Genomic DNA, 27,961 nt, shown 5'->3' with positions numbered 1-27,961 from the left:
TCACATTTCCCAGAGAAGGCAGTTTCTAACAGGATGGCAAGTTTATTTTCCTGAAGAAACTTGGCTGTTAAATATATGTACTTTTCAAGCTCTTGGCTTGACACAGCTAAAGATGCAATCCATCCACTGAAATCTAATCATGTATACCAAGAATAGAGACTTTAGAAAACCAGAAAGCAATCAAAAACAGCTCTACATTGTTGGTTATTCATTTAGGGTGTTTATGGGAGGGTATCATCAGCATGTCAGTGGTAATAATAGTTATGGGCAGGGCTTTTTTTCAGGGGGAACTCACCAGAACTCAGTTCCGACACCCCTCAGGTAGGTGTCATTGCCATTCTAAGAAAAAGAGGGAAGCGTTCATGGTGAGTTCCGGCACCTCTTTTTCTAGAAAAACGGCACTGGTTATGGGATTTGATGAGGTCACTCAAGAAGAGATGGAGTCAGCATAGCAGGGGACCAAGAATTGAACCCTGAGGAGCAGATTGAGAACATTCCCAGTGGAAGCACTGAATGAGTGACCTGACAGATAGGAAGACAGCCAATTAAGAAAAGGGTCACAAGACCCACGGCTTGGAGGAAATAATATAGGAGAGGTCGCATATTCACTTCCACAATTTCCTGAGGAAGCTAGACTATTAAATGATTTATTCTTTATTTCCAAGTCAACTGGAAGGCTTGCTGAGTGATAAGAACATACCTTCTGGAGGACTGAATGTGACATTTCCAGTATATGTAGGGCAAAGTGGTATTCTGACAACTGGGAGAATTAGTACAGGCAGTTTCCCTGAAGTGTGACCCTCACCTATGACTGTCTTTGGTTCTTTGGGAAAATGATAGCACCATAGCAAGACAGCTTATGTGTGCATTATTTCATGGAGAGTAACACATGTTTCACCACTCAATAAAATATCAGAAGACATTTCTGTAGTCGAGGCATATCCTTGTGGGGATTAATATCAATAATAAACTGTAATTCAATTATCTTTGAATTCCCAAGTGTCTGCCCAGTGAATTAAGCAGGAGGTTTTCTGGCTTATTTGATGAGCTCCCTTCTTGGCTGAATCTATCACTGTCAATTAAATTTATTATGCAATAATGAACAATGCAGGATCTACACAGAGCCAGTATTCACTTTAATGGATCATTAGCTTTTCAGATCTTGCTCTCCTTTTTTCTCCTCGCTACTATTTCCGTGCCTTGCCAGCATGTTCATTATCCCAGCTATTAATCTCATTATACATTATGTACTTGTAAAAGTTAAAAAAAAGGGGGGGGGCTGCTGCTGCAATTAATGGCCACACAAATTAGAGAGCATCATAGTGAAGTGCAATATGCTATCAGATCTTTCAGAAAGATCTCCTATAGTCCTAAATTAGAGGTTGCATGTGTGGTTCTTTTCCTATATTTTGAGTAATTAAAAAGTGCTGCTGATTAACCAGCATATATAAATTTTAATACAGGCACTTTTAAAAATTGGTGATGGCAAGAGAAATCTTAAGGCTGCAATCCTAAGTGTATATATTTGGGAGTAAGTCTCACTGAACTCAGTGGGGCTTACTTTAAAGTAAATATGAATATGATTGTGCTATAAAACACACATTCCCTCCCATGTTTGTGAGAGAGTGGGAGGTATCTAAGATAATATAAAAATAAAGTATTTTTTGCTTTAAAACTATTGTTTTTCTCCTCCCACGTGTAAATATATAGTGCAATCCTATACATGTTTACTATGTGTCTAAGTCACACAGTCTTCAGTGGAAGGATAGACAAATATGTCAGTTTTCATTTCTCTCAGTTTCTTATTTCTCCATTCTTAGGTCCAGATCTCCAAATTTCTACATCAGTTTGAGAGATTTTTTAAAAATCATCATGAAAATTCACCAGCATTTTAATGTGAATTCCTCTGAATAGACATATGTGTGCAATTTTGTCCAATATACACATTTTCACAAAGCAGTTTACCCCAAGAGCATGGTTTTCTGTATGTTATTTTTACTAATATGTGCTTTTGAATCCACCCTTTGCCTCAGAACATTCATTTTGGTACACATTAGTTGGCTGGAGCACTGCACTGCAAAATTCAGATATGCACACATTTCAGGTTCACAGTTAATGGGAAACAGAAACACTTTTCTCCCCAGTCCCAAGTCCATTGGGACCAACTCCTAAGTAAGAGTCCACAGGATTGCAGCCTTATTGACTAACTGGCTACTATTTTTTTACTTGAGTGGCTGCTTTAAGTACCATTCATATGCCCCTCTGTTGTAATGATTTCAGTGCTTGTGGTTGCACCCAATGTTAGAGTATACCAACTGAAGTAAATGGGTCCATTGAATTTAAATAGGTCTACTCTGAGTAGAATTTAGTTGGATGCAATCCTTAACATGATTGGATCTCTAGCACTCTCCTCTGGCTACCATGCTTTTCTGTCATACAGTTTCGGGTTAGTTGTGCACCCATAGTCCCATATGTACCACCATGTACATAATTTGTCTCTCCTATCCTCAACACTTTTTTACATTTATATCTCACCTTTCTTCTGTCATGGAACCCAGGGTGGTGGACATATGGCTCCCATATGGTCACCCACTGAGGCAGTGAGCTGGCCTAGCTGACCACTCGGTTCATGCATTCAATTACTACAACGTCCCAGAGTATGGTAGATAGCTGAATATATGTACCAATTTCAAGGAACAGGTCATCTCCATTTGAAGATCTGAAGATCTGAAAGTTCTACTTGAGGCTCATTCATACAGAGAAATCATCACTTGTTGCAACCATCAAGTGATGAGCATACCTCTCTGAAAGGTAGAAATGCAGAAAAGTCATAATGCACACGTTAAAAGACTGTCTCTTTATTATGCTATCCTGTGCTGCAGAGCCACACTTTTGCATTTCCTTGGGAGTATTCTGGTTCAAATTAAGGTATGACTCACGTCCAGGTTTATAGAGGAAAAAAATCTGTTTCTAAAATATAACTTTGGGATTTAGGTGTGCTAATTAACTCAGCTGAAAAGCATAGAGATTTATCTGAAATGGTATTAATGTTCTACACAGCCGTCTGTGTGAAGTTATAAACTACACGCTGCCCTTTTGTAATTTCAGGGCTACAACTTAATTTCTCCTACCTTGGCTGATATCTCCCCAGCCTCCTCTTCATTCACAATTTCCCCTTGTTGTTCGTAAGGGTGTGGGTACGTGTACATGGAAGTGTGAGTCTAGGGGTGTGCATAAGCACATATACCCTTACTATATTATTCACACTGCAACCTTTATTAATGTCAAAAGGACTGATTCTATTTTGCTAAGACTTGCCACACACTTTTAACATTACCACCTGGAAAACATAAAAAGTAGGTGCAGAAACACTGCTGTTTCACCTTGAGCAGCTCAAACTCTATGGCTGCAATTTTGTATCTGTTTAAGCACTGGAATCTATTGCTATTGAAATGAACACTGCGAGGTTGTCTTTCAAATGGGAAAGGAAAGCACAGTGTTGGGTATACTGTGTGAGAGTGGCAGGAGGTGCATATGTTCTATTGGGTGCCATACCACAAAAATAATTCAGAAAGCACACGAATACCAAACTGAAAAAGAAAATGAGTGGCAGCCAATGGGAGGCTTTTATTAGTTGCATGGGCATCCAGGATTTTTTTTTTTTAAAAAAATTGAATATTGTCTTTTTAATTTGTGACATGACGTTTAAAGGAGGTCAGCTTGTTTTAAGAACAGAAGCAACTTAAGCTTAGGATCCTCTGACAACTTTGGTGGGCAAGGCAGGTGACTGCACAACAAAAGTTACATGTGGAAAAACCTCTGAAGAACCTGCTTACTCAAGACATTTCTGAATTGAGTATGGATTTTCCATTATCACAATCACCCTATAATTACATATGTGGTCCTGAAAAACAACAACCTGTATAGTAACATGAGCCTTGCAGAGTTGAATATTAGAACTCTGTATTATGGGCTAGAGTTAGACTCCACCCCTTGGATTTCACACTGCTTTTTGGTTTCGGTTGTGCTTTTTACCTACCCAGCAATAAAGAAACATATTTGTGTTTAGTAAGAACTAAGGTTTTGTTTACTCTGCAGTTATGATGATGAGTAGAGCAGGTCTGGGTTGCTGAATGGTGAAATAAAGAGATAACTTAAAGTGATCAAGAAAAAGAACTACCCTAAATTACTCTTTTAAAACAATCACAAAAATAGTGACTATTCTTTCTTCGTTTTCTTGAGTACTTGATGGCAATGGATGAAAACCACCCCAGAATAATATAAACACTGCTGTACACACTACAGTTAGTTAAATGGCTGACAAGCTAGGCTGTAATTCAATTTCTAATTTTCTCAATGTGTGCAGCTCAGTTTGTGGTCCCCCCCCCAAAAAAAAAACAATAAACCCAGCCACCAGTAAAAGAAAACCCAATTGCCTTTCACAATTAGTTTTCAGTTATTTACTTGGTCCTCCATATAGCAACCAGTTTTCCCTTGACTGTCCAACAAGGAGGAAAATCTAAATGTCCAGAACAAGACCAGAGTGGATTTTTGAGAAAACAAATTCCACACTAGTTTTAAACTTCTTAGTGATAGTGTAAGCTATTTTGTTTGTTTTACATATTTTGCTTTCCCCTTGTTCACTGTATCCTTAGCATCCTTCTCTCCTATATAAAAAAGCCAGTTATTTAATTCTTAAGGTTCATAGTAAATTTTCTGTTCTGACTTTCACATAGTCCATTGTGTAAGTTAACACACTCTCTGCATGGAGGAGTTAGGGTGAAAATCACTGCCTTTCCATTCCCCTGGCCTGGCTCTCACATCCTCAGGGAGAGAGGGGGATTGGCTGACACTGTGCATTCCCATCCCACCCCAAAATGTGCCCCACTTAGAAATGTGGCTGCTCCACCTAGCAATGAAGGCTGGTTACAAATTAATAGCAAACGATTAATAGAATATAGAATGATATTGTCTTAACTGGACTTACTGGGAATTTATTTTATCATCATCATCATCATCATCATCATTTAACCTTGCACAGTATCTTGTGAACATATATTGAAAGGGGGTTTATAAATACTGTTAATTAAATTTTTTTTTGCATATAACAGATATTTCCCTCAATATGAATAGATTTTGGCAAATTATCCATATCCATGGAAAAGATCCCAGTTTGCACCAATGAGGTTTTTCAGCAATCAGATGGTGGCAACTCCTTGCATTTTGTTTGCAGTCAATTATTCTCTCAGGCATCATGGTATTGTTTTGTTAATGAACCACTTTTTCTAGGATGATGGAGAAGTTAATAAAATGGAGGGGAGAGAAAGAAGAACGCATCCCTTTCTATCCAACTAATAGAACTGATTATGCCATCACTTCAAAATACAAAGAAGCCTTAACATCTGGTCTGGTGCACCTCATCAGAAACACACCTGAATGAAAAGCGCTTCTTGTTCTGTGGAGAACAGCCAGCTGAACGATGTACAGAGATAGACCCTCCCAGTTCCCCTATGCAAAAGCTCCGTCCCTGCATTTCGATAGCTAAATTAGAGGTAACATGAGAGGGAAATATGCAGGCAGCCTCAGGGCACATCATATATTCCTTTATTCTGGAGCTTTTCCATAATTAAAAATGAAACCTAATTGCTCTGACTATTCATTCCTTTTCTAGAATGTCACAAAATTAGTTTCTGCTCAGTGATGAAAAGTGTAAAAGATTTTAAAGCAAGATGTACAACATGGTAACTTTTAAAAATGAGTAAATTAGAAAGCTATGCATTTCAGCTATGCTGGGATCATAGATGTAGTCTGCCTTTGTGGATTTTTTTTAATTATTTGTAACAAATAAGGAGTTGCAGGACCCTAATTTGATTATTCTCCTAAATCGTTGTTGGTGTAAATGAGTTCTGACAGTTCATCAATGCTGCCCTCTGTAGTCATAGAAGGAGAAAAACAGTCTCCCTAGAGAGGCGTGCTGAGGAGATATTCAGATGGAAGTAAAAAGCAAAGTAACAACATCGGTGGAAACACTTTTATATTGTAAGCTTCTCTTTTGGTGAGTTTGTGCTCCCCCACCCCCTTTATTATCTTGTAAACTGATTTCTTTAAACACAGTATTTCCAAATAGTAAAAATATTTTTTAATTATTGGTTTTAGTGGTAGGTGGGCAGCTTTGCTGATGAGGAATGTTCTTTGGTGGTGTGTGTGTGGGGGGGGGGATAGAGAACAGAGAAGCATTTTCCAAGCAAGTGGAGACAAAACAAATTACGATCGTAGGTCAAGGGCCTGGCCCTCAGTAGTCAAATAAAATCAAAAAAATCAAAAAAATCAATTGCCCTAATTGAAAGCACACCCAATCCTCCACCACTCCGAAATTATTTCATCTGATAAGGTAGCATCCATTAAGGAGTGAGTCTTTAAAACTAATGACATCAAAACCAGGCAAAAGAAATTGCAGGAAATAGAAGAGGTCACCAGATGTTCCTAAACAGCTTCCTTTTGACGTGCTGTAGTGCATAACTCCAGATACTGTATCCAAGTGTGCGGGGGGGGGGAGGACTTGGAGCTCTGAATTTCTTTACCTAGAATGAATAACCCTGGAAATCCTTAAAACTAAAAATCACTCCCCCTCCCCTCTGGCATATTTTCTTTACTAGATTTAAAAGTACTTGTTCCACCCTACTTTTTGGTCAAGTATGTTCCCAAAGCAGATAACGTTTTGTGTGTGTGTGTGTGTGTGTGTGTGTGTGAGAGAGAGAGAGAGAGAGAGAGAGAGAGAGAGAGAGAGAGAGAGAGAGAGAGTTAAAACTACCAAACAAAATTGTCAATAGTTTAATAGGGTTTCTCTGACTGGAGTTGCTTTAAAATTGGTATTGACGATGGAGGTTTAGAAAGCCCTAGGAACTCTCCATATAATCCTCTCCATTGCATGTGTGGAACTCCTTTAGGGCAGCATGTGTTGTAACCCCATGTGTTGTGCCTTGTAAAAGCAACTGTTTATCAACCTACTCATCTTTATTGAGTGCTGACCTGACCTGAGAGCAGAATCTATCAAGGGATGGAAGGAAGTCTGAGTATGTACTCCAGCCCTAGAACTCACAGACAGAGTAAATATCATAACGACTCTACAAAAACTGTCCATAATAAAACCACCAGCCCATACACCTCTAAGGTCAGGGGAACAGCTTCCTGTTCGTTTGAGCCTCCCCCACCTTGGGAGACAGCTTAGCAGTGAGTGGTAGATACAAGTAACTCCATGATAGGGAGATCAATCAACCTCCCTAATAATAACCTATAGTCTTAAGGGACACAGAGCTGATAAGTCTGCCTCTCCTCAGCCACTGGAGGCAAGAACTCCAAAGGCAATGGAGAATGGGTTACAAGTCATAATTGTTTGTAGGCCAGTGAGGAAAACAAGACTGCACAAGTGCTACTAATTATATTTATAGCTAGAAGCAGCACCCTCTTAAGTACAAACAAAAAGGCCACAATGCAATTGTCAACGGGGCGGGGGGGGGCGAGTTGGGAGGGAGGAAAACCTTTGAACATGCTGGGGATGTTAAAGAGAAGATGCCTCACATGTGCAATTACTCGACATCTCTTTACAACTGTGAACACATGTTCCCATGTGGAGAAAATTATAGCTGTGAATACCACCAGGTAGGCACGCTGTCCCTGCCCTCGCTCTCTTTCTCCTCTCTCTGCATTCTCCCTTCTGGTTCACAAAGCTAGGAAACAGGGGAGGTTCTGTATCAGCTGCATCAAAAGGTTCAAGGGACACATCATTTAAAGTCAAGCGGCCAGGCTGTCAGAGTGGAGACAAAGGAGATGGGGGGGAGGTGCTATTTTTATCTCAACCTGTTCCCCCTCTCAGACTGTTCTTCCCACCTAAATAGCACACATGTATAATATAAATTGACAGGTTCCTGGCGTCTTTGTCAGAAAACGGCAGCAAGTTCATAAGCTTTTCTGAGTTGCACAGAGGGGAACAAATAGAAATAAACAGAATTATTTACTAACAGATAAGTCAGGCACCCTGCATAAATGTGATATTTGCAACGTAATCCTATCCATGTGGATACAGGAACAGATTTCTGACAGAAAGGACTCACACCCTCCAACATTTTGCCGATGAAAATAGGGACGTCCCATTCCATAATGATAATTTTTTTCTATTTATACCCCACACATCTTACTGGGTTGCCCCAGCCACTCACAGCAGCTTCCAACATAAATAAAGACATGATAAAACATTAAGCATTCAAAAAAGCTTCCCTATACAGGATCGCCTTCAGACAGCTTGGGGGGTTGGATAACTCCATACCCTCCAACATTTCTTCAATGAAAACAGGGGCATCCTAAGGAAAAGTGGGACATTCCAGAATCAAATCAGAAACCGGGATGGTTTCTCTAAATCAGGAACGTCCCTGGAAAATAAGGACACTTGGAGGGTCTGAAGGACTCTGGAGATTTGCAAAAGGAGGGCTGAAAACAAATTAAGGAGGAAGTCCATAGAAATATCCAGAGCATGGGCTGTTAGGGGAGGGGTAGCTTCTGTGGGGTGGGGGGGGGGCGACACATGCTCCTTCTGGGGGTTTGTCCATCTTTGGTCTCTACCCTGCACTCAGCTCTCACCTGTGCCTCCTAGAAGCTGTCAGCATGTGTCAGTGGCCGCACCTCAGAAAACAGCTTTGATTGGCCCACAAAACCAAGTGATGGGAGCCAAGAAAAGAGTAAATCCAGAGTGAAGTCCCCCCCCCCCCCGTGCCAGTCTTGCCACACAAGACACATTTAGCTGAACCTGTGTCGCTGCACTTTGTAAATAGTAATGTTATTTGATTGTGCATCTGCTCTCACCCATTTTACTGTTTTGTTGTTTATTGATTGGTTGATTACACTGTTCTATTGTATTTCATATTGTACACTGTTTCAGGAATATTTTATAAGAAAAAATGGGTAAGAAATTTTATAAAAATAACAAATAAAATGATTTTAAGGAAATTGGGAATCCTAGGCCAAAGAAGACAAGGAAAAAGATGCGGAACTGAAGGAATGTTACTAGAGTATGCCTAATCAAAGAATCTTGTATCTTTCCTGTATTTCCACTTAGCAGTCATTTTGGTTCAATTTTTAACTTATTGTTGCTAACACTTTGCAAAGGTAAAGAAAGGGGCCATAAATGTTTTAAATAAATCATAAACAAAGAGATGCAGCTCCGATAAAAGTTTATTCTTGCAATGGGTTTGTTATAAAACTTCTCACTTTCTGAGAGGTACAGTTTTATTTGTTTTGAGCAAAACTTTCTGTACTGTTTCAAAGATGAAGGGAGAGAAGGTGGAAGAAGGGGCAGGGGAAAAAAAGGGGGGATATGTAAATTAATAAGAGTGAGCAATTATCCACCTAAGATACCTCTTCACCCTCTACTGTTAAATATTTTACTCTGCAGTATTGCTGGCTGTCAACAGCTTGGCAGGTACTTCCATATTTAGAGATGCTCGGATATTGCTTGAACTTTTCACCACGTTTCAGTTGTATAAATATTCCACCAAATTCATTATTGTGTACATTTCAGCTGGATCAGCTAACACATACAAAGTGACACACATAGAAGCATTTTTAAAGTTTTCATCTTGTGTGCACAGGAAAGAAGAGAGATGAAACTTCTCCTGAGCTGCAGAGCCAAGTGGTGTGTGCTGTGCTGATAATTTACGGAAAGAGGAAGCGGGAGCAAACTCTCCTTTTTTAAATATGCTGGAGTGTTGTCGAAACTGCCACAACAATACTTTCCAATGCCTTACCTTTAATTGAGGAGTCTGCATTTAGCTTTCATTTTATTTTTTTGCAGTTCACTGCTGTTTCCTACCGGGTAAAAATAGTTTTCTGTCTCAAATTAGGTGTCACCTCTCTGCCTCCAAAAGAGATAGGAACAAAAATCAGAAGTACCCTTTCAATTATGTAGAATATTTCAAAGTGCAAAATATTGTAAATTACGTTCTTTTTCTGTAATGCATTTCTGTAAAATGAGCAGGAGAATTCCATTTTACAGATGGTGAATGGAAGCTGGCACAGTGACATACCCAATCCTAAGTAGTGAATTCAGAGTTGGGCTGTAATTTGACTAAGGACATACCCATGCTGCAGGATTAAACTGGTTTAATAGCCATTCTCTTCCTAGGAAATCCTGGAAACTCATAGTTTTGTAGTAGGTGTATAGTAAAGAAAACTGCATGCAAAATGCATATTTTAGGAGAAACTCACCCCAAAATGCTGCAGAGGTTGTATGAGAACTTTAAGAAAGCTCACTGATGCAGAAATGCGGACAATGAAATTTAAGACTGGGGAAAATGAGTAATAGAGAGAAACCAAAATTAACAGCTTCATCCCTATACATGGATGCAACATTTTTGTATACTCTCATGGGAGCTAGTAGTATTGCTTGTCTCTGCAACAATTTCTTTTTTTAACCAATTGAATTTCAAATATCATCAGTTTTCTTTAGCATACTGTTCTCTACTACACTGACTTGGTGTTAACGCTCATACACTTGCCCACATATGGCTATGTAGTCTTATTTATTTTGAGATTAAGAAACAGTCAGATCTGCTTTATGCAAAGAGAATAATTACTGGTAAACATCTGTCTTTCTACAGAAAATAACCCGGCTTAGCTGAAATATTTCTTTTAATGCATGCACCAGAACAACATTTTTTTTTTTTTGCAAAAAGATACATTCAGTTATGATTCGTCATTCTCCTCCATCTTCCTAGCAAATATAAAGTCTGTTTTGTGCTTGTATACACACTTTGTTATCATACTTGCAATGGTAAACAAAGTCGCTTACTGCTAGAAATCCTGTGGTAGGTAGACCACCCATACAAGCACATTTGAGACATGTTTGAAAAGCCCTCTAGTAAAGCCAGGAGTGCAAGAGAACTTCCAGGAAGTTGGCTCCTCATTTAACTGGAAAACACACACACATACACACAAACACACAACGCCAAACACTATTGCTCTTTGTTCAAAGCATGTGTTTCAGATGCATTTTCCTTTATGGATTATCTCAGAATGCAGTGCTAAAGGTTATACTGTACAAGAATAAAGCATTATATTTTGTTCTTTAGGCTTTAAAAAATATCTAGGAATTTTAAACTGCAGAATTCTCTAGAGTAGAATTGTCAAAATCCGAGCTTTGGACGCTAAAGTCAATCTGCACCATTTTCTGCAAAAAAAAAAAGGACTAAGTGACCATGCTTTTCCCCCAATCCCAAGGATCAAGAAGGGAAATCATTTACTTGTGGTTGACTGAATCAGTAGGAGAAAAGATTCAAACTGAAGTATTATCATCAGCCATCATCATCATCTGCTGCTACTACTCAGTAGTCTGAGCATAGGTCACCAGTGTGATCATTGCAGGGGCTTGTAGATAGACACCCCTGAGGTCCAGGCCTCCTCTGTAAATCTTTTGGCCTTAATTGAATTGTTCCACAAGGCTCTTGGTTTCATCTGACCCACAGTGCTTCTGGCCAGATACGTTGCTACAAAGCCAAGCAATGACTACTTCCCTTGTCTTGTTCCGTGTGGGAGATACATGAGGGAAAACCATTCTGAAAACGGTTTTTAAAAATACATTGAATTTTCCATAAGGCTCACCATCGCCATCTAGTGTATATTGCACTTAAAACTTTTTATTTGCAGCTGTATAGCTGAGTCCATGGTAGATGAAAGAGCTTTAGAAGGATACTGTTCAGTCCAACCCTATGCATATTTCAATGGGGTTTGCTCATAGTCAATGAGTTTATACCCAGTTCCATGTGAGAGTATGCACCTTTGAACTCGGTCTTACTTTTGAGCAGATGTGTATAGAAGCTGCTATGACAGAAGGAATAAAGATGATACACCAAAGATTTGATAGCCATTATGAACAGCTACGAGCATTATTGAGCCTTATCCTGCAGAAGTGCGTGCCTCTTTTAAAAGCAAACCTACAGACATATAGCTGCATTTTTAATTCCTAAGGCAAAAACCTTGCTATTCTCTTTGATGCCAGCTTTTGAGTTTCTTAAATTAATTATTGCACATTTGTGGACTTTCAACTTTCTGTTCATACTTGTGGAGGTAGGCAACTCATTTCTGTGCTATTGGATAACTGTTTCACAGTGGTGGAAGGAATTGGCTCCAATACTGGTACAAGCAGATGGGAAACCTGATAACTGAAAGAAAATAAAGTACCACTATATGGATTTGTAACTGATTCATTCCTATAACCATTGATTCAGTCTTCTAATTTTGGGGGTGAAAAAATAAAACTGAATGAGACTTCAAGAGTCTATGGCAACAGGAAACTCCAAGGTACCTGGACAACCATAGCTTTGAATAAATGGTCCAGAGGTTGCAAATGGTAGAAAATAGGGGAGCGAACTGCCCCAAAGGTTTGCTTCCTATCTGTATCTGTGCTTTAAAATAACAATTGAGAGCCAGTGTGGTGTAGTGGTTAAGAGCGGTAGTCTCGTAATCTGGGGAACCGGGTTCGAGTCTCCGCTCCTCCACATGCAGCTGCTGGGTGACCTTGGGCTAGTCACACTTCTTTGAAGTCTCTCAGCCCCACTCACCTCACAGAGTGTTTGTTGTGGGGGAGGAAGCGAAAGGAGAATGTTAGCCGCTTTGAGACTCCTTAAAAGGGAGTGAAAGGCGGGATATCAAATCCAAACTCTTCTTCCTTTTCTTCAAAACAAAACAAAACCCAAACAGCACTGTGAGCCAATCTCATATAACAGAAGATTTAAAAGAATATGACTGGTTGTTAGTTATTATCTGGGCAGGATTCAAGGTGCTTATAGAGACATACAAAGCTCTAAACTGCCAGTGGTCCAAATATTTTAAATAATGCCTCCTTCCATATCAGCCTACCCATGCATTAATACCAGAAGTGCCCTGCAACTGAGCGGTGCCTTCTCTGTGGTGGCCCCACACCTCGTAGGGAATGCTTTCTGCAAATGCAATGGTATAATTTGTTTTCTTTGTTCATCCACTGAACAAGTAGTAGATGGTTTTGAATGCAGTAAATGATAAGCCAGTGCTATTGATGTTGCAGTGCTAACCCATAGTAAGTGTGTGTTGGGTAGGGAAACAGAAAGAGCAGGGAAGACTCTCTGTAACTTTGAATAACAAGGTGTTTTCTGGGAGAGGGAGAATATAAGAAATTGATTGAAGAAAGTAAGCGACATTATTTTCTAGGGTCTGGTTTCAGCATGTAAAGAACATCACATAAACCCACCACCTCAGAGAGTTACACAATGCCAAAGGGAAAATGGTAAGAGGTTTAATTCCCCCTTCCAAACATTCCTTCTGTCTTGAGATCTCCAACAGAAAGGCATGTCAAAGTTTCATAATGTTAAATCTGGCATAAGGTTCAAACCTCAGAAAAATCAGAAACTTGTTGCAGTTTTCTCAATTATTATTAATTCCTTCTTTGAAGTTCAACATATTTTCACCATATGACAAGCATTTCATTTTCCCTGAATTCTTTTCTAAAGGAGACATAGGCTTTTTAAATTCTTATTTCCAAGAAGTATTCCAAACTTGCATTAAAACTGTACTCAAGGCTCTCTAAAGTATAAAATAATCTTATTAATATAATAATCAGTTAAATTATCAGTAATAGCAAAGTGCATGCTGTGGTGGGGTACATTTTGAGTTTAAACCTCGCTGAAATGTGGTGTGTGTGTGGAATTCTCTCCCCCAGGGACGCTCGCCTGGTGCCTTCATCACATACCTCTTTAGGCACCAAGCAAAAACATTTCTCTTCACCCAGGCCTTTGGCTGATTAAAGAACTATACAGATATGATGAATTAGTGGTAAAAACAACTAAACAACAAGAAGTGTGCGTTAGATTTTTGAGGGGATATTTTCTGTGGGTGCCATAGGAGGTACCTGCAGTTGCCATAATGGCAACCCTTGTCCTAAGGCATGGTTGGAAGTCACACCTGCATAGTATTGTTAATTATTTTGCTGGTCTGTGTACACTACAGTGGTACCTCAGGTTAAGGACTTAATTCGTTCCAGAGGTCCATTCTTAACCTGAAACTGTCCTTAACCTGAAGCACCACTTTAGCTAATGGGGCCTCCTGCTGCCGCCGCGCCGCCGGAGCCTGATTTCTGTTCTCATCCTGAAGCAAAGTTCTTAACCTGAAGCACTATTTCTGGGTTAGCAGAGTCTGTAACCTGAAGCATATGTAACTCGAGGTACCACTGTACTTTCTTTTTTTTGTTTTTGTTTTTTTAATTAAGCAGTTTGATTCAGTGGAGGGAAATTCTGACAAGCTCTGTAGCTCATTGGTGGAGCATCTGCTTCGTGTGTGGAAGGTGCAAAATTCAACCCCTGGGATCTCCAGGTAGGGCTGGGAGAGACTCCTTCCCGAAACCCTGGACAGCTGCTGCCAATCAGTGTAGACAATGCTGAGCTAGATGGACCAATGCTCTGACTCCTTATAAGGCAGCCTCCCTCTCCTAGGTTTTCCTCTTCAGCTCTGGAGAGAAAGATCCAATGCTTCTTTTGGTTTGGGGAACATCCTTCTCAGGGACAATCTTGGGGTTGCCAGGATAAATGGATGCATTAAATACTTCATTGCTGTTATGGGGATTTAATGTAAAATATTTATTCTGTAGCCCAAACTCTGAATGAATGGAGTAAAAGAGTTGGACTTTTGTGAGGAAAAGGCACAGCCGTTGTTCACAGAATGGCAAAAAGTAATTAAAATAGGGTACACAATGTTCAGCTCTTTAGCCTGTTCAGGTTTTTTTTAGCATACTCACTGAACTGATCTTGTCTGAGGGAATATAAAAAGAAAGGAAATAATGTAATTTAATGACACAGGAAAGGTCCTGCGCCATTGCTAATCTCTATGTTCAACTGACATTCCCTTAAAAAGAGATTATGCCAATACAAGAAGTACATTCTGCAAACTTGCTATTAAACAAAATATTTTCACCCTCTAGCCCAATGGCTAATTCCCAAACTGTAACCTAATAAGTACTTTATCTCAAGAAGAGGTTCAAATTACCTAGAAAGGAACCTTTTCCACACTGACAAGATAAACGATGCCTCCTGGATATATTTTTAAAATACCACATCTGGCAACATGGTGTTATTTATTTATTTTCCAAATTAGATGTTCTGAATTCCCCAAAGGCTATTTGCATAGGTGCAGTTATTTTGATTTAAGTAAATTACTATGGTAACCCCGTGCTTGTGTAATTGAAAAACGTTGTTATGTTTTTCTTTGCAGAAAACATTCACAATCCTAAATAACAGGTTCCATGAAATGCTTAATCCAGTGCTCAAATTAAGATTTTAAAAAAATCTGATGCAATGTGGGCTCTCTCTGCAGAAAGATTAAGGGTCTTTATAATTCGTCTGGTTAATGCAATTTGATGACCTAGGTCTAGTTAACCGAGGTCATACTCCACACAGTGCATCCTCTGCTAGGACTCCTCAGCTTGTGAGGAGCTGTCAAGTTGTGGAAACAACTGAAACCTCTTCACTCCAACAGGATGCCAGCCCCCTGCAGAACAACCAGTACTTGCAATGACGCTACTTTACCAGAAGCATCACTCAAATGGTTCAGATGAATGGTGACTTATACATCTCCACCTTGTCTTTGCTTTGAAATCCATACAGGCTTCATCTTGATCCCATTTATGCTCAATGCATATATGACACCTTCAGTGCCGGATTTATGTATAAGCTAAACAAACTATAGCTTTGGGCCACAATAAATAAAAATAAAAAATTAGGGATGGGCTCATTTCTATACATAGGGTGCCTACATTCTGCATGTGCAAATGGTTTTAGATACATATTTGGTCCATAAATTACCGTATAGCATAAATTCAGCACAAAAAACAGTGACAATTTGTTGTTGACAAAGCACTGCTGGACATGTAAAGGGCCCCATTACCTTCAACAGCTTAGGGCCTCATCAAACCTAAATCCAGCCCTGAACACATCGGCGCAATGTCACAATGAGGTATGGTATCTGCTAATACTAACAATACAGAGATCTACCACATTTTCGCCCACTTCTAGTCCAATCTGCATACGTGCTTGTGTGCATTGGAAACCTATTGGGGAGGGGCAGAGATGTGAACTGAAACATCAGCAAACTGTGCATGCACCAATTCCTGAATTACTTTTAGGGAGCAAAATGTGGAGCAGAGCAAACCCGTAGAACAATAGTGGGATGGAAGAGAAGAAGACATCCACTCATTCCTTGAATGAAATGATGAGTTGCTCTGTGGTCTCTGCTACTGTTATCTGTTAATGGGCCACAGAACAGACCATATTCTCAGGATGTTCTTGCAATGTTGTATTTTATACCTGCTTGTTGCCATCAGTTTGTCTCTTGACAAACAAATGGAGTGCGCCTCCGAGGGTGAAGTCAAACGCTGTGTTAGCAGCACTGAGGTGACCTTCGGAGGGTGAAAGCCTGAGTAAGGTGTACGGAGGTCCTGGGCTGCCTAGACGACAAGATCCCCCACCCTACCCTGCTTTCAGGATCAGAGCTTTCCTTCTCCTAGATGGGCTACTTCCCCAGGTTGACGAGCCCAACCTGTCCTTCTCTTCCCTCTAAAGCACATGCAGAAACTGCCTTATTGATCATTGGACCCACTATATTCACCTCATTCGCTCATTTATTGAATATAAATTTATTTATTTAAAATAAAATAATAAAATAAAATAAAATAAATCTGCCAGAACTTGTCTTCACATGCAGGGGAAGTCCCTAATTCACTGAGGGTTTGAGAGCTGCTTATTGTCTACAGGATGTTTTTTATTCTTTGCATCACTGGAATTTTTATTTTTTTTATTGTTTAGATATACTTTAATTAGTGATCTGATAAATGAGTTCTCTGTGGGAGTGAGAGGCTGAGGAAGTTAGTCCCATCTAAGACCTCTGTTTCTAAATTCAAAGCATTTCAACTTTTAAAAAACAGCACCCCAACAGCTAAAATAATTGCAAGTGTGATTCACATGCTACTTTCCTACTTTGGAAAAGTCTTTGTTCATTATCCCTTCCACCTGTTCAAGTGGTCTCCTTTTACCTTCTTGAAGTGGGGGCCAGCAAAGATGCAGGTAGTAAAATATCTGCTATCTCCCCCTGAAGCACTTCTCAGTATTTCCATAAATTGCATATTCCTTGGCACAGCCACAAAAATGTGAGAATATTCTGATAGAGCTGTAATTGACACTACATCCGTTCCTTGGAAGAAAGATTTAATATAAAGATTAGGGAAATGAACAACAGTCTTTTCTTCAGCTTCATTTTTCATGGGGCTAATACAAAAAAACAAACAAAAACCTCCTACAACTAAATCCTAATGGGACCATTCTATTTCAAAAATTACATTAATGCAATACTGGTAGGTTACTTTCCCATCTGTTTGATATATAAATTTACATTTTTTTAAAAAAAGGCGAAACAATATAATTCAGTGTCTATTCCTTAATGATGCTATTTTATATCTTAAGATTTTAAGCCAATTTGGTTTTCTTTCTTAGCATTAATTGTCTGTATAAAAAAAAATCAGATGTATAAAAAGCAGGCCAGCTCTTTCAACTTCCACAATGATAAATGATCAACCTGTAGAATATTGTTTGGATTCTTCTTGGATCCTTAATATTATTGAGTTCAAATAACAATCTCTGAGGTAATCATTGTTTTGAAGAAGTTGGTTTAGGGTCCTGTAGTCAGAGAAATGAGGGAGGGAGGGGATGCCTTACAAGGTTGCTATGTCAGTTCCAAAATGTGTCCCCAAGTAGCTTGCCAATAATATGTTATAAATTTATATCCTTTTCTCTCCTATTTAAAGATTGAGTAGTGACAGATGTCATTGCTTATACCAGAGTAATATCAACAGTATGTAGTTGCAAACCTATATATTTTGAGCAGCTAATTGGCAGCAGAATCCTACGACTTGAAACATGAGATAATGAAGAATCACCAACGAACACTAGTCTAGCATCGATGTCCACACATAATCCAGGTGCAAAAGGAGCCAATGGATGCATGGGGGTGGCTGAATAACAGGTATCATTCTACATAATGCACATACAAAATGCAACTGGCCAGTCACAAGGATACCACAGTGCCCACCAGACCAGGTTTGGGTGTGTTTTGTTGTGTGTTTTTAAAAAAACCTTTCTCCCCCCCCCATTGTTTTATGGACAATTTATGAAAATAACATACATCATGGAGGTACCCCAAGGTATGATTCCTGAGAAATAAGTGAAAAAAGGATTGTTGATTTTATAGTATTGGGGAGAAGACAAGGGCATCCATTTCCCTCCCTGTGGTTTTCTGGAAAACAATTTCACAAACTGAGGGGCCTTAGTTGTTTCAGGATTTAAAGGCTAATATGAGCACCTTGAACTGGGCCCAGAAACAAACTGGCAACCAGTGCAGCAGCTGCTGCTGCTGCTGTTTTTTAAGAGGTTATGTGAGCAAAAAGAAACCCCAGCCGGTAATCTGGTGTAGTTTGGACCAACTGAAGTTTCTGAGTCAAGTTCAAGGCAGTCACACATAGAGCACATTGCAACAATCCAATTTGGAAGTTGCCAAGTCATCTCTGTCCAACATGGGCCATAACTGGCAAACCAGCTGAAGTTGAAAAAAGCAATTCTAGCTACTGAGGCCACCAGTGACAGTGCTGACTCCAGGAGCACCCAAAACTGTAGACTTGCTTCTTTTAAGGGCGGGCCATCCTGTCCAGAGCAGGTCATCTCCCCACCTCATGGATACATGACTTTTCAGAATTTACCATCAATTTTATTGGCACTCATCCAAGCCATCACTGCCTCTATGAATTTGCTTAAAAACCAATATATTAGTGAAAATAACATACAAAATGCATAATATTATGGGAGTGTGCTTGCAAAATGCGCTCATTACTCAAAATTGGCTTGAAAAAGTTTTTATCAGGAGAAATCCACACTAAAATGCTGCAGAATTTTCATAGGGATTTGGAAACATAATTACAAAAATTCAGGATTTGAAATATGGAGAGAACCAAAACTGAAAGGTTCTCCCCTTTCTCCCTTCTACTGGCTCCCTTCTACTTATCAGCCCAGTTCCACATGTGGGGTTTGCAAATGTCTCACAGTCTTTAGTCATATCAGTAGCTGCTCTCATGGGATAATTGATCAAGAAAAGAAACATGTAGAAGTAGAGCTGGAGAATAAATTTGTTTGGTTCACATTTTAATGTGAACCAACCTAATTCGCATTTTATGAACCAATGTGTGAACCAAAACACAAATGTCATTCAAAATTCATTCTTATCCATCCCTGCTTAGAAGCAAAAGTTATTTACATTGACCTGTCCAATTGCAAAAGGCAAGCAACATTAACATCTCCACTTTGAAGTCTTCTCCCACCCCACCCCCTTCCCTGGTATTACCGTTCAAAAGCAGCAAGTTTGCTTTTCCAAGGCTGACCTGCTTCACTGGAGTTCTCTCCTTGATTTAGAATCAAGACTTCAGGGAGGCCTACTTCAGAATTCCATTAAGCTCTAGTAATATTAACAGTTCTTTGGTTTAGTAAAGTGAAAAGCCTGTGGTGGTTTTGTTTTCTCCCCTGAGACTATTGCACATGGTTTCTTTGGTTTAATTTTAGGTAGGCTAAATGCTTTTGAGTGTACAAAAGGGCCACTTGCTGAAGTGTTAAGGGAATTTATATTAATCTAACCTCGTCATGTCCCAGAGTTTCTCTGTGGCTATTTAATAAATCTACATATTATTCACTGGAAGTTGCATTTAGTATGTGAAGAAAAATCATTCGTATTTGAAAGCACACACTATTCAATAAACCATGCTGATCTAAAATGAGATTTCTGATTACTTGGTATATGTCTAGGGAAAACACACACAAAAAAATTGGTGTATCTTGTGAAATAGTTAAGGGGAGGAGTTTTCTCTATTTTTACCTTTATATAAAGCCAGAGGATCTGAAAGGAAGAACAACAGCCAAACTGGAGATTAGTATTTCTGTCTACTGGGGCTTATATGTGCTTATTTGTAAAGATAGGGCAAAGTATCAGCTTCCTTCCTACCTCAGGGTTTATCCAGATGTCACAAGATGCAGGAGCCATCTCTCTTACTGTGTAAAAAACTAATAACTGGGAACAGAGAGTGTGTCACATGGCTAAGAAAATCCAACATGGTCACATTTTACTTTAAAAAGGGAAACTACCCTGAAATGAGTAAAAAGGAAGTTGAAAGGCAAATTTGAGAGGGTCAAATCACTCCAAAATGCTGGGGGTTGGACAACTGACTGAGCAGGCTCACAGGTCACCTGGTTACACTTTACCTCAATATGGTGAGATGTACTAAATTTCTATTTAAATTATAGTAATTCTTTCATATTTTGAAATAAAAAATGATGCAAATCTGCATCTTCTTTTGTACTCTTCTTTGGTGATGCATTTCCTCTTTTTGACGATTTCATAAGTGGCCTAGTTTCTCCATTTTCTCCTCAGATCATTGCTATTATGGAGAGGAGAACTGTATAAGCATCCCATCGCATACTGAGAAAATCTAGATGTTACTAGGAAGTGAATAAATGAGGCACATGATGATGGTGGGTCCACATGTATTGCCCAGGATTAGTGTTTTTTTCCAGGCATGACCCACTGCAGCTGCTAAAACTTATTGAATTCTTTTTTTTGATATTATAATGCATGTGGTCCCCACAGATATGCACAAGGAAGGTGGGTTGCTAAGTATGTCCAGGCACACTCTGAAGTTTCAGAGAGAGAGAGAGAGAGAGAGAGAGAGAGAGAGAGAGAGAGAGAGAGAGAGAGAGATGCAAGCAGAAGAAAAAGGCTGAAATGGATCTGTCTCTGGAAGTGGCTGTGGGGTGAATGGGCTCTATTCTGGCCTTTTTCTTCTGCCTTCATCTGTCTCTATCTCAAGGCCCTGTCCCTGGTCCAAGCTCCACCGGCCACCTTTGGTGGAGAAAGATATGCAGGGTTGAGGGGCTGCTTTTGTGGCATGTGAGCAAACAAGACGAGTCATCCTGCCCTCGGCCCTCCAGATCTGGTCAGCACAGGTCTTATTTTCTGCAGGGAAAAGCTGATTTAGCTTCTTGACCACTCCTATAGTAGTTGTTTTGTTACCTTCTTGCCTCCTTGTCTCTTCGTTGTCTTTATTTGTTTGCCTTGTCGTTCTCTTTCCCTTCTTCCTTTGTTGAGTTAAAACAAAATTCATGGGTACGCAGCCTAATGAAATGTGCTACACACGTCTATGGTGCCCCCTCCCATTGTAGAAGAATATGAATATCCTGTCTAGGAAGTCTTGCCTGGTAGATACTCAAAGCCTTCCCTAATCCTTTGTGGAGCCTGTTATACCACTGGCTGGAAATTTCTAGGAAAGAGTGGCGGATTTCCCTAAGCTTATGAGCACCCTAATAACACAGATCCTGTCCTGGCCCAGAGTAGGGATGACCTAAAGACAATATATGAGTTTGCTTCAAAACCATCTATTTTCTCTTAACTACAGCATGGACACAGGTGAAACGTGATGGCTTTTTAATGTGTCACTGAGATGTTTGCCTTTTTAAAAAACCAAAGGCAAAGCAAATTGTTCCAGTGTAAAATATTTGCATTGACCTCTGTAAATATTGCCTCTTAGGATTCTGTCTGTACATACCAACCCTCAGCCCTGAGATTAGATGTACTAATTCCGCAGACCGCCAGACAGAAATGCAAAGGTTTAGGAAATTTGAGGATAGATCCTGGAAGCCAGAAAGCTTTTCCTTCTCATAAGTGATCTCCTTTGGCAACTGCCGCTCTCCCACAAACTTTGCTTGGTCTCTCTGAAGGCAGCTATAATAACAAGGGCAGCAAAAGGAGCAGGAAAATTGAAAGGGGGGTGGCTAAGTATGTTTTTAGTTTTCCGCACAAATTCCCCCCTTTGCTTTCTGTAGCCTCCCAAGTCATGAATCTGCTATTTCTGCTACCAGAAGTGTTTTCCAAGAGGCTTTAGTGTGCTTTCAAAAAAATGCTCATGAGTCTTTACAGCCCCACATGGGGCCACAGAACATGTAGCAAAAAACATGCAAGTGGTGTCTATACATTGTCAGATATGGTCATCACATATTGGTCTATCGCGTGGTGCGTTCATGAAATGGGAAGCTGTAGCAGATGGAGGCTTTGAAATCTATTTGCATGTATTTATTTTTACTGGGCTCTTCAGCCAAACAGGCTCCTAAAGCAGCTTGCGAAATGTCAGTAACTAACAAGTCCCAGACCTGAAACTTACAATCTAACAGACGCTACGCAAAGGAAAAATGGAAGACGGAATAGATTGTATTTAGGCATCATCATGTCATGATGGATACGTAGGGTTGGATTCAACTAACTGGCAAACTTGAGTCTATTAACTGCAATGGGTCTACTCCGAGTTAATTGAATACAACCTGTAATGTGCATTTATTCTCTAATAGGAAGTGCTGCCTAGGTCTGGAATTCTATCGTGTCTGAAGCTGCCTTAGCAGTTTCACAAAAGTGTAGCAGAAAGAAACTGGGACATTATCAGAAACTGTGGAATTGAAATATTCTTTAACAGGCCATGTTATAAATGGATGGTTGTGCCTGGATCAGCACACAGACTCACTAATGCTCCTTATGCAGCTGTGCTGGTTTGTTTCATACCTCAGCATAGTTCCCCTCAGGGAAGAAATGCCTTTAGTGATAAATGCAGATTAAGAAAGTATTCCTTTTATAGCAACAGATTTCCGCAAGTCTTTTAAAGCTGAAGAGGGAAGGAGAAGAGAGAGTAATCAAGTGACCAAGGCTACATTGCAATCCTATACACCCACTTACCTGGGAGTAGGCTCCACTGAACTCTGTGAAACCTCATCACATAGAATTGTGCTGTAAGTGCATCTACTCAAAAAAACATTGACTGATAACGAACTGGGAACCTGATAATTTCTTGGTTTTAAAAATCGCACTAGCCAGCAGCAGGATGGGAGGGAGAGAAAGGATTTCGGATATATGAGGCATTGTTCTCTGCAACATCTTGCTTTTTAGTGCTAATCAGCCCACTTGTCACTTTGCCACTTATAGTTTCATTGGCACCAACGCTTAATTTCTGGGAAAAGAATCATGTGGTTCAAGTCTGTCTAGAAGTCTCATCCAACTTTCCCAACTCTGATGTATAAAGTCTCTCTAAAGATACACAGTGATGAGGGGAAATGGACTCTGCACTTGCTCAGGAGCATTTGGCCTCAGACTGTATGTATCCTCATACAACAACAACAACAACAACAACAACAACAACAACAACAACTACATTATTATCTGGCAACACCATCCTTACTTCATGTCTTTTAGGGATGAGTGCTGGCATTGCAAACAGATGTCCTGGAACAGTTAGAGCCCTTACTATAATATCACTAATGCTGGGGAAATAGCACAACGACAAAAAATAGAATTGTGTGTGTACAGACAAGCAACATGGGAAGCAGTTCTGCTTTGCCCACAGGAATCACAGAATTGTAGAGTTGGAAGGGACCATGAGGGTCATTTAGTCCCACCTCCTGCAATGTAGGGATCTTTTACCCAAACATAAGGCTCAAACACATGACACACAAGGCTACCTAAAATTTCAGTATTTTTGACTATTTCCAGTGCATGGAGTCTCAGCCTCTGCCCAAAAAACAATTTACACTTTTGAAAATCTGTTTAAAGATGCATTTCAGCACAGCACCATATTAGCCAAACATCTGTCTCCCATTCATGAGCTGGCCGCAACGTCACTGAAAAGCGGGTCCTAAATGCTACACTGCTCCATTCAGTTCCTGTAGTGAAATGCTTGGAAACTGCTGAACAGTAACGGCATCCTTAAGTGGTAGAGAGGGGGGAAATATCTTACAAAACATAAAGAAAATTGATATTGGCAAACAGGCTGTTATGTATTATTAAGAGGTACATCGGACTGCCTTTTTCTTTTTTTTCTGAATGTGGGAATGTCCGTAATGATCTTCTACATTAAAGGCTATGTTTTTGAAGCCTCTCTCTCTCACTCCTCTAAATTTTTTGGGTTGAAATCCCCCAAAGGCTGCTCTACATGAGAGAGAAAGCATAAGGAGGTTTCACATTTTCTCCCCCTTCCAGAGCTCATGCTGAGGATGTCCAGATGCCCTCTTAAACCTCTTCCCAAAGACCAGAGCGGTGTCCTAACTTGTCCTCTACAAGTCCCCTTTTCTGAATGTTGTGTGCCGTGCCAGTGATGAAGATTTTTGTGTGAATCTTTTTTGAAAAATTGTTTTACTCTGCTCTATCAAGCTGATGTGGACATGGCAGGGTGGCTCACGTGGTTAATGGTGGCAGAACAGCTGCTGTCCACACCGTAGGGGTTGTGGGTGCTGGTTGGAGGAGGATTATGGGCGTGGTGACCCTTTGAATACTTCCATTCATATAATTCTATGTTCCTATGATTCCAGGATGAACAGAAGATATGGTCAGAAGGAGCAGGTGCCTCCAGGCACACAGAGAAAACTGCAAAGGAGTCGCGAAATAGTGTGTCATCTGCAGCTTTAGCCAACTTTTCCTTTCTCTGCCACACACTGCACAGCAGCAACAATTTCCTTTGATGGGTTTTCTTCACAAAAATCCAGACCGCCATGTTAAGAAAGGCAGCAGCAGTCAGTAAAAGTACAACTAATCCAGGCCTCCTCTCTTGTCACAGGAAACGTGAAAGCATTTTATAGGTTCCACGATAAACACATGCACTCTAATGAATCACCCCAGGAGGTGGTTTGTGCACACAAATGCAAACCAAATCCTACCATGTATGGGTGTTCCATTTTAATTTAATACGCCTATGTAAATGGACAATTCAGTGTAGATTGGGGTAAAATGCTGTCATTTCCCCAATCCATTTCAACAGGAGTAGAAGCGGCTTAGTCATGCTGGCCACATGATCCAGAAAAACTGTCTGTGGACAAATGACGGCTCCCTCGGCTAGTAAAGTGAGATGAGCGCCGCAACCCCAGAGTTGTCTGTGACTGGACTTAACTGTCAGGGACCCTTTACCTTTACCTTTTATACATCCCTTTATGCACTCAGTCACCCTCTTCACTGAAGTTAGTGGGGAAACAAAACATAAAAGAATTCTGTGTCTGCCTCACAGTGCATAATAGGACTTTGGATGAGGGCAGATGGCATTTAATTGAAACACTGTGGTACAGGATTATTTTGATAGGTTTACTTGGTTAAAAAAACTTCTCCACATTAAAAAGACTTCCCGCATCTGCCACCCTCAGATAAATTTCCCTATTAACCACAATAATAATGACATTGTGTTATTTATTAAATCAAAGCTCCCCCGGTTTTCTTGCTTTGACACAAATGTGCTGAGTGATTCCCGCTTATGTGTGCATTTGAATTGTGGCAGCCAGTGTTGCATCATAGTCTAGCAGAAAGCTTTTAACTTTGTTTGAAATGCTGGTGCCTCTGCAAGCAAGACTATAAACTAGTTGGTTCTTGTCCTGAATCAGGAGATTTATGACATTGAGGGGTGATGTCATGTTTACCAAAAGGGCTAGCTTCACAAAGACTCTTTCAGTCAGTCCTATTCAGGCAGAAAAGAGATTTGACCCCGCCTAGGATCCGTAGAAGTCTTACAAAACACCCCACAAACAAGTAGTTTTGATGTTCAAAATAGGTCTGCATTCCTTCTTACATTTCATCAGATGCCCATAAATGATCCCAGAGGCCAAGTAAGAAACTGCAATGATTACTAAACCAAGCAGTGTGTAAGACGCAGCAGCTTATACAGACATGTAGAATTATGAGAGAGCTCAACAACAGTTTTGATACTAGTCAAATTTCTCAGGGGGCTTTGCCTAGCCATGGCTGTGATGATGGGCAAGAGAGGGTGAGAGCGAGCTTTTATCCCAGTTCCACTTTTTTTTTTGGCTGGAATTGCTCCTCTTTCCAAAGAATACAAATTACACAATCTTTGTTTTCTGACAGGCACTGCATTTGTGGAAACTTCATCACCATGTTTTTAAGAGGGTTGCACCAGAACATCTTCCCATGCTGGTTGCACATCACAGGCTTAAAACGCAAATCCCCTTTTAACCTGCCTTTTGCCAAAAGGGCACATCACTTTGCTTCTTTCCATGATCATTTCCCCTCGCTTCCAAAGCTATGTTGTGTGTTAGCCATCCTTTCTACCACTGAGTCCCCTTTCTTCAGGGAGAGAAAGCGCTGAGGGGATCCAAAGAGATTGTTTTTGTCTGTGCATCTGTTTAAAATACCAGACAACAGGCTGTGAAGAAGGCTGACAATAAGCAAAAAAAATGTATATATGTTAAACATAAGATAAGGCAAAGTAGGAACACTGGTTCCTCTTTCCAGGTCTTAGATGTTGCTGCTGCTGCTACTGCAGCTGATGTCACTGCTACAATGGCTGCTCTTTAAATGTGCAATAGTGACCACATAGAGAATACCTGGCAGACAAGCAGAATTAGATCTTTTGCTTCCAATGGGTGTGGTGTAGTTAAATGGGCTCTTTATTCGGGGAGTGGCTGAACGAATTGGGGGACAGTGACGAAAAATACCTACTCCCCACACCCTAAGTGTTCTATGCTTCTATACCTTCTTCTAGGAACTACTTTCATTGACTTCTTGGTTAATGGTCCAAGGAGTGAAAAAGCATGTCAGGTGGAAAATGATGCAAAGGAATAGAAGAGACACACTAATAGGGGCACGTTACAGATTTTTGTTTGGCAATTTCACTTTTTCTTGCTTCCTAGCCCATTCTTCACACATTATCCATATAATCAGATCTCGAAAACACAGGGTGCTTCTTAATTTTTTCCCTCTGAGCTTTCTACTACAGACTGGAAACATTGATACCTATCTTTTCCAATTACAGTATCATTAATCACCACATATTTTCATTTTCCTACATGTGGGCTCGGAAATACAACCCACATGTAAGCGCCGTCGTGTACATTCCAGATCAATTCGGCTCACGTGACTTCTAGGTCGGGGCCACTGAACCATGTTGCACAAAACAAGCAGGAGAATGAAATCATCGAAAGGTAAACAATGAATTAAGCAAACACAGATACACAGATGCCAGCTGTGTTATGAAGCAGATAAACATGACCTTCAGAGGAGAACTACCTAAGGTAGCCCAGTTGAACAACCTATTTGGAATGGGAACAAATATTCAAAACAAACCTTCTTGAATCTAGTGTCTTTGCCCAGTTTGCAGGCCCTTCCACAACTACAACCAGTAGGATAACCTTTCCCAAACTTGAGTCTCCAGATATCTTTGAACTACAATTCCCATCATTTCTGGCAATTATTTATTTGTTAAATTGTTATACCACAACCATCCAAGGATCACAGGGAATTTTGCAACATAGAAACCCAAAGTTACACAATATGGTAACAAACAAAAACAATAGTCCCCCTCCCCATTTAAAAGGCCATATTACCCTAATCCCCTGGCCTACCTGGCAGCAAGTCAGTATGCCAAGTCCCCAGTCTAGGGTCCATCCAAGTGTCCTAAGTCCAAAGCGAAGTACAGTCCCTCAGATCCTGGAGGATCATGGGCAGCTGAGCAGACCCAGCACCTCAGCTCTGCTTCCGTAGCCTACTTTGCCTGCTGATTGCAGCAGTTGGTCTTGATGAGGCATGTGACCCTCACCTGTTCCAAGCCCACTCCAGCTAAGGAATCACACATCTCACAGAGCTAGCGAGCCCCACCTGGCCAGCTAGGGAGATGAACTATGGGCCCTTGCCTGCCTCAGCTTGGGAGAAGAGAAATGTTTTTGTCTGGTGCCTAAATATATGTGACAAAGGTGCCAGGCAATCCCCCTAGAGAGAGCATTCCACAAATAAGGAGCCATCGCAGAAAAGGCCCGTATTGTGTTGCCACCCT

General features: G+C 40.3%; 1 long non-coding RNA gene across 1 annotated transcript in view; it reads right to left on the bottom strand.

Annotated features, from left to right (window-relative positions):
* The window catches only part of LOC308586469, a 182,155-nt gene extending 154,493 nt beyond the window's left edge, over positions 1-27,662 (bottom strand). The window contains exon 1 of the long non-coding RNA XR_014007901.1: positions 27,534-27,662. This is a non-coding gene — a long non-coding RNA (uncharacterized lncRNA). The remainder of the gene's footprint in view (positions 1-27,533) is intronic.
* Positions 27,663-27,961: the final 299 nt, after the last annotated feature.

Source organism: Podarcis bocagei (assembly GCF_964188305.1).
Source record: "Podarcis bocagei genome assembly, chromosome: 4".
Lineage (NCBI taxonomy): Eukaryota > Metazoa > Chordata > Lepidosauria > Squamata > Lacertidae > Podarcis > Podarcis bocagei.
This window is presented reverse-complemented; position numbering and strand designations above follow the sequence as displayed.